We start from the raw sequence: 8,177 nt of genomic DNA, 5'->3' as shown, positions 1-8,177 counted from the left end.
TCTGAAGTCTGCCCTGTCTTGAGCCAATCTCACTGACTCCAACATACCTACTGCCATTAACCCAGTTTCTGTATCAGTCCATCTCATCCAGGACCTTCCTCTCCTGTGCTGTCTCTCCACCCATCCAAGCCTAATGTCCTTCTCAAAAGACTGGTCCCTTCTGGTCGCATGCCTAAAGTATGTGAGACCAAGCTTCATAATCCTAGCCTCCAAGGATAATCAGAGCAAGTTTTATCTCCTCTTTGCCAATATGGGTACCTGCTATTTCCTTCCCTTGTTTTACTGCTCTCACTAAGATTTCTAATATTGAATAAGAGAGGGGATAATGGGCATCCTTATCTAATTCCTGCTTTCAAAAGGAATGTCTTTATCCTCTCTCTATTGACAATGATGTTGACTCTTAGTTTTGTGTATATACTTTACTATGTTGAGGGAATTACCTTCTATTCCAATTTTGCTACATGTTTTAATCAGGAAAGGGTGTTGAATTTTGTCAAGGGCTTTTTCTGCATCAATTGATAGGCTCATGTGGTTCTTATTATTTGCTTTGTTAATGTGATGAATTACACTGATTGTTTTTCTCATGTTGAGCCATCCTTGCATATCTCTTATGAAACCCACTTGGTCATGATGAAATTTTTTTACTGCTGTTGGATCCTATTAGCTAGTATTTTGTTAAGGATTTTTGCATCTATATTCATGAGAAATATTGGTCTGTGATTTTCTTTCTTAGTAATATCTTTACGTACTTTTAGTATTAGGGTTAAGCTTGCTTGACAGAATCACTCTGGGAATGTTCCTTATTATTTTTTTTAAATACTTTAAATAGAAATGATGATGGGTCTTCTCTGAATGTTCAATATAATTCAGCCAGGAAGACATCTGGTCCAGAACTTTTCTTGTGGAGAAGTCTTTTTTATGACTTGTTCAACTTCTTCTTTTGTGATGGGTCTATTCAAGTGTTCTACATCTATCCAGGTAAATCTGAATAGAGCATGAATATCAAAGAATTTGTCCATTTCCTCTTGTTATTGTTGCTATGTACCATTGAGTTGCTTGCAACTCATAACGACCCTATGCACAAGAGCCCTAAACCCTGCTCTATCCTGTGCCAACCTCACTGTCACTGCCACACCCACTCCCATTACCCCAATCACAGAATAGATCCATCTCATCGAGGGTCTTCCTCTCCTGCGCTGTCTCTCCACTCTCCCAAACATGATGTCCCTCTCCAAGGACTGGTCCCTCCCTGCAACATGCCCAAAGTATGTCAGACAAAGCTTCAGAATCCTTGACTCCAAGGAGTAGCCTGATTTCACCCTTTCCAAGACAAACCTGTTTGTTCTCCTAGCAGTCCATGGTATATTCAACACTCTTCTCCAGCACCACAGCTCAAAGACATCAATTCTCTATCATTCTTAGTCACTGTCCTGCTCTCCAATGCACAGCGCGCAATTGTGAAGACTATGGCCTGGATCAGGCACACCTTAGTCTCCAGTTGTTGCTCTTCAGTACTCTGGAGAGGTCCCTGACAGCTGACTTTCCCAATACAATTTGTCTCTTGATTTCCTGGCTGCTGATATCAAGAGTGTTGACTATGAAGTCAAGCAAACGAAAACTGTTAACTATCTCAATCTCCTCACCATCCATAATGATGCTGCCATTTGGCCAAGTGGTGAGAATCTTGTTTTTCTTGATGTTGAGCGTCAATCCATATTAAAGGCTGCAGTCCTTGACTTTCTTCTGCAGCAAGCACTTCAGGTCCTCCTCAGTTATGAGTATAGTTTTTCGAAGTATTCCAATATTATTGACTTAATTTCACCTAGTTCTGTTGTGATGTCACGTCTATAATTTCTTAATAGAATTATCTGTGTCTTCTCTTCTTTTTTTCTTTTGTTAAGTTTGCCAGGAGTCTGTCAATTTTATAGACCCATTAAAGAAACCAGCTTCTGATCTTATTGATGGTTTCAGTTGTTTTTCTGCTATCTCATCGATTTCAGTTGTTGTTCTTATCATTTTCTTTCTTCTAAAATTGTCCTTGTAATTTCTTTTTTTTTTTAATTATTGTGTCCTTATAATTTCCTTTTCTCTTCTAGAGGCTATAGGATTAGATTGTTGTTTTTTTCTGTTTGATGAAGGTGTTGAGTTAGATCATTAATTTTTCTTCTTTCTTCCTTTTTTTATGTGTGTGCATATTGCTATTGTCTGAGCTGCATCTCAGAGGTTTTGGTATGTTATATTTTCATTTTCATTTGCTTCAAGGAAGCTGTGTTTTGTTTTTGCTTCAATCTTTATTTCTTTTATATTGCAATTTTGTTTTAGCAGAGAGTTAATTAGCTTTCACATGGATGGTTTTGCAAGTTTACTGTCATTTGGTTAATTTCTAGTTTAATGACATTGTGGTCTGAGAAGATACTTTGTATTATTTCAATGTTTTTTTAATTTGATGAGGCTTGCTTCAGGTCCTAATATATGAATGATTCTGGAGAATGTACTGTGTTCAGCAGGATCTTGCTTGCATGTTGATATTAAAAATGACACTCAATAATTTCCACACTCTGTCAGATCAACTTTTTTTTTCTTGAAATGAGAATATAAAGGCAATTGTCCTCAAGATTTCTTTTTTTTTCCTGCATATTGTATTTTTTTATTATTAAATTTTATTAGTTTTAATGAACATTTACAGGGATTTTGGGTTTTCATTCCTTCATTGCTGCACCATTCTCTCTACCCTCCTCCCCAGTTTGTTCTTCTTCCCTGCCATCCGAATGTCTGTTTTAATTGTCCAGTTGCCACAGTGCTTGTCAAAGTCATTTTGTGTCCTTTGCCATTCCCTATCACTCCTCCCTGAGAGAGACTTCACCCTGATTCATAAGGAAAAGGGGATGGCGTATTCTCTTAGCTACTTCCTGGTGAAAAGGGACGCTGTGGGTTTCAGGGTGAAGATCTTCTCTCACTACTCTAAAGATTTCTTGACATAGCCTGGTAAGCAAGTCTAGAAAAACATCTGTTTAAATATGTCAATTGATAAGCTGTTAATTATTGGAGCCTTGGTTTTTTGGCTAATTCCTTCAAAGTAGCTTGAAGTTCCTCCTTCATCACCATTGCCTCTTGATCATCTGTTGTTTTATGAAATTCTTCCATGTCAGCCAATTCTTTTTGGTATAGGGACCCTGTGTCCTCCTTCCATCTTCTTTTGATGCTTCTTTCATTAGTCAACATTCTGCCAGCAGCCAGAAAGTAGAAATCTTGGTACCAGCAGCCAAGAAATTAAAAAAAAACAAATTGCATTGGAAAAATCTGCTGTCAAGGACTTCTCTAGAGTGTTGAAGAGCAATGATGTCATTCTAGAAACTAATACGTAGCTAAGCGATAGTCTTCACAGTTACTTGCTATGCATCAGAGAGCTGGCAGTAACTAATGATGACAGAAGACTGATGCCTTTGAGTTATAGTACTGGAGAAGAAATCAGGCTGCTACTTGGAAGCAAGAATTTTAAGTAAGTGTGTCGAAGACAATAAAATTGGCTTGAGACAGGGCAGGGTTCAGAGCAGATATGCATAGAATCACTGAGTCGCAAATGACTTGAGAGCACCTAACAACAATATGTGACAGATGAAAGGTACACTTGTGAAAGTGCAAAGAATAATGTCAGAACAGACTTAGCAATATCTATAAGAGTTCCTGAGACTTGACAAAGCTTTATGTCCCAAAGAAATTTTATCTTTGCTGTTTCACTTCTCTGTTCTGTTAAATGGGGGGGGGGGGTAGAGAAAAGAAAAGAGGGTGAGGGCGAGGAAGAGAAATAAAGAAAGAAACTGGTCCCAAGAACTAAAAGGCCTTTATTGCGTAGTCTGAGGGGGGCGCCAAGTGACCCAGCCCGCACAGCACCCGGAGAGGATTGAAATGGCACACAGGCAGTTTTTTGGAGGGGGGGGGTTCCTTCTTATAGGCATCCTAGGGAGGACTAAGATGGTATTTCTCAGAATTTGGAGTGTTAATGAAGTTAGGTTTGGGCCATTTTGATCAGGCTCAGACCCTTATCAGGATCCATTGTCTGGTCTGATCTTTGATGTGACCAGCTTAGATGTTATCAGGTTTCTCAGGAAGTGATCCAGTGGGGGGTGGGGGTGGGGGATTGGAGGTGGGGGAGGCAACTGCCATATTCTTCCTCTATGTTCCATAGCCTGTTTCTCAAGTTCGCATAATATTTTAATATCTGACTGCTTTCTTCAGAATTATTGAGGATGTTTAGCAATATCCCTCTAGGACTTATCTGATTGAGAAACTGTCCCTCTTTCCCAATCTGGACACAAGGCTGCTATTAATTTTGTTCAGGATTACACCAGGTTGTTAACAGTGTATTTTACTGTCCCAGATTTCAGTGGACAACCTGCTTATTTCTGAATAAGACACTGAAATTCATGATCAATTTAGTGACTCTCTCCATCCACTATCTTGATATACTTGTGTTACAAAAGTTCACCAAGTGTCTATCAGCAGTAGTAAAGACTGTCATTAAGACAGATGTATATTAGAAACCTGACTTTTAACTTTCTTTTTAAAAATTTATTTTCCTGTAGAAGATCCACAGTGAGATGGATGGATGTTTAGCCACAACAATGAACTTAAACACAGCAAAAATTGTGAGGATGACACTACTTTGGCAGGGTCTTGTTATATTTCACACAGAGTCACTACGAGTCAGAGCTTAGGTGTCATAGAGGATATTCTACTCCTGCTGATATTCCATTTATACAAGTATGATGTCCTTTTCCAGAAACTAACCCTTCCTGATAATAGGGTCAAAGTGTGTGAGTCTCACTCTGGCTGTGTTTCATTTCTTATTCATTCTTTGGCTATACTAAATCAATTTCCCTTTAAACTCATTGCCAAAGAGTAATGAACTAGCCTAGTGCTGATCCACCATTGAGCTTTAGTGGCTATAAATACAAGGAACAAGATGATTAGGAAAATATGCTGTCAAGGATCTTCCCAAGGTGCCACCAGGGTGTTCTTTAGAGACCAGTGTGGTGAAACTTCATCTCACCTTCTTTGGGCATGTTATCAGGATAGAGCAGTCTTTGGAAAAAAGACATCATGCTGGGAAAGGTAGAAGGACAGAGAAAGATAGGAATACCCTCAATGAAACTGACCCAGTGACTGTAACAGTGAGCTCAAGCATGGTGGAGATGCTGAGAATGGCTTAAGATAGGGCAGGATTCAGAGCTGCTCTTGTTCATGTGGTTGCAATGAGCCATATTCTGCTAAAGGGCACAGAACAAAGGCAACAAAAAAATCACATGGGAAGAGATTGCTCATCTTTGTCCCCTAAAAACAGAAAGTCACAGACTTTGTTTCTGTTAACACCATAATTTCTTAGGAACTTTGCTGCCAGAGACTACTTTTACCTTTAGGACAGGACTTTGTCAAGGAAAGCTATGGGCCTCCAGGATCTTTTTTTCTCTTTGTCCAGGACAGCAGTGAAGCGGATATGAGGAGAAAGAGCAGTGTAGTGATATCTCTGGTCCTGTAGGTGGTGATTCTCTGTAGGTCTCTGTTTCTCCAGATCTGGGAGCTGTAATGAGGTAGAGGGAGTGAAAAAGTAGCAGTCTCTGCTTCCAGTTAAGTCTGTAGGTGATTTGATGATTATTGTAATTTTCTGTAATTGTCTATCTCTCCAGCTTTACAAGAAGTTTGCACTGTGATCTCGATTCTCTGAGGAATCTAAAAAGAATGTCTGTGTTTCATCTTTTTATTTGTTGTGAGGACGAAAGAAATAATGACTGAGTTCCTTACATTCCACACTAGAATCCTGAAGTCTATCACTTTATTTTTTTTATTTTAACTAGATCTTTTAATGTTAACTGAAAGTCAGTTCTTTTTTAAAAAAAAAATTTACCAAATTTCAGGAAGTACAAAATGAGTAAGAGCCAGTGATAATGAAAAAAACAATTATCATTAATATCACATGCAAGCAAAATATTGCTGAAGATCATTCTAAAATGGTTAGAAAAGAACATAGACAAAGAGTTGTCAGAAGTTCAAGCCAAGTTTAGAAGAGGCTGTGGCAGCAGGGATACCATTGCTGATGTCAGATAGTGAAGAACAGCAGAAGAATGTCTATTTGTGCTTTATTGACTATGAAAAGGCATTTGACTATGTGGGCCATAACAAACTATAGCTAACATTGAGAAGAATGAGAATCTCAGAACATTTAATTACGTTCATTCAAAACTTATATCTAGACAAAGAAGCGATTGTCCAAACAGAGCAAGGGAACACTGCTTGGTTTAAAATCAGGAAAGTGTGCATCAGGGTTGTATCCTTTCTCCATATTTATTCAATCTGTATGCAGAGAAAATTATCTGTGAAGCTGGACTCTATGAAGAAAAATGTAGCATCAGGATTGGAGGAAGACATCAACAACCTGTGTTATGTAGAGGAAACAACCTTGCTTGCTAAATGTGAGGAGAACTTGAAAAACTTGATGCAAAGTATCAAAAACTACAGCATTAAAAAAAATTTTTTTAAACACACTGTATCCTTGCCCTTTCCACCTCCACTTTGAGTCTTGGGACCGACTATCTCCCCTCTTCTTGTGCCACTTAGCTCCAGATACAGCCAGCATTGTGAATTTCGGAGACCTCAAGACTACAGCCAACCTCCAAGTCCACAAGGTCCACAACCTGGCTGACAAGAGCTACAGCAAGGAATATGTGCCATCACAAACAGATGTAGCAGTGTTTGAAGACATCTCCAGCCTCCCACCTGCCAACATGTGTCATATTCTCCATTGGTGTAATAACATGAATGACGAGAGAAAGGCCAGCCTGGCAAGCATGAAGAGAAAGCTTTGGGCAAGTATGACGCTGTTAATGTGGTAGACACCACAGGAAATGAGGCCACAGACAGTAAAGATGGCGCTGACATTGCTCTCTCTTGATCTGAGGAGGAGGAAGAAGAAAGTGAGGAAGCAAAGACGTCTTGCTTCCTAAGAGAAGAGAAGAACGTCTTGCACAGTATGAGTCAAAGAAAGCCAACAATCTGCACTTGTTGCAAAGTCTTCAATCTTACAAGACATGAAATCTTGGGATGATGAAACCAACATTGCAAAATTGGAAGAGTTTATTAGAAATAGGCAGATGGCTTGATCTGTGGTCCTTCTAAGCTAGTACTGGTGGGATATGGAGTTACGCAGCTTCAAATACAGTGTGCAGTTGAAGATGATAAAGTTAGCACAGATATACTGGAAGAACAGACAACGACTTTTGAACACTATGTGCAGTTCACGGATGTGGCTGTTTTCTACAAAATCTAAAGTCCATCTGTATTCATTACTTAAAGTATAAACTTTTTTTAAAAAAGACTACAGTCTTCAATATGGTTTGTCTCTCAACATCTAGAAGACAAAAATTCTCCCCAATAGACTGATAAGCAACATCAGGATAGATGGAGAAAAGTTTGTAACTGTGAACAATTTCATCTTACTTGGATCCACGATCAACATCTTTGGTACCAGTAATTAGGAGATGTATTGCACTGGGTAAGAACTAGGTCAGGGACCCCTCCAAATTACTGAGGCATAATGATGTCAGTTTGAAGATTAAAGTGCACCTGATTTGGGCCATAGTCTTTTCAATCATTTGATAATACATCTGAGAGCTGGACAATAAATAATGATGACGGAAGATGCCTTTGGGTTGTGGGGTTGGAGATGAGCACCGAATACCCCATGAACTGTTGAAAAACCAAACAGTTCTGTCTTAGAAGTGCAGCTAAAGTGTTCCTAAGAGGATACAGTGACAAAACTTTATCTCACATATTTTGGGCATGTTGCTAAGAGGAGCTATTTCTTGGAAAGGGATATCATGCTTGGAAAGGTGGAAGATCAGCAAAAGAGGTGAAGATCCTGAAGGAGATGGACGGACATAGTGACTTCAGCAATGGGCTCAAGTGTGTCAGAGATGACGAGGATGGCACAGGCTAGTGCAGAGTTCAGATGCTGTTCACTCTGAAGTCACTATGTGTTGTACTTGACTTGACAGCATCTAACAACAACAAAAAATATTTGAAAATCAAATAGTTCTCAAAAATTTTTAAGTAAAATTGTAATTGTCTGTTCTCATGCACTACTTTTTACCCTACTCCATTCTTATCTTCCAGAGGTAGTAGCC

At 39.1% G+C, this 8,177-nt stretch overlaps 1 pseudogene; it reads left to right on the top strand.

Moving 5' to 3' along the window:
* Window positions 1–250: 250 nt before the first annotated feature.
* On the top strand, window positions 251–7,321 carry LOC102876326 (annotated as a pseudogene).
* The last annotated feature ends 856 nt before the right edge of the window (window positions 7,322–8,177 follow it).

This window comes from Elephantulus edwardii, unplaced genomic scaffold, assembly GCF_000299155.1.
Source record: "Elephantulus edwardii isolate Elephantulus edwardi_28Jun2011 unplaced genomic scaffold, EleEdw1.0 scaffold00064, whole genome shotgun sequence".
NCBI classification, from domain to species: Eukaryota; Metazoa; Chordata; class Mammalia; order Macroscelidea; family Macroscelididae; genus Elephantulus; species Elephantulus edwardii.
The sequence above is the reverse complement of the archived record's forward strand: the minus strand, read 5'-3'. Positions and strand labels throughout refer to the sequence as shown.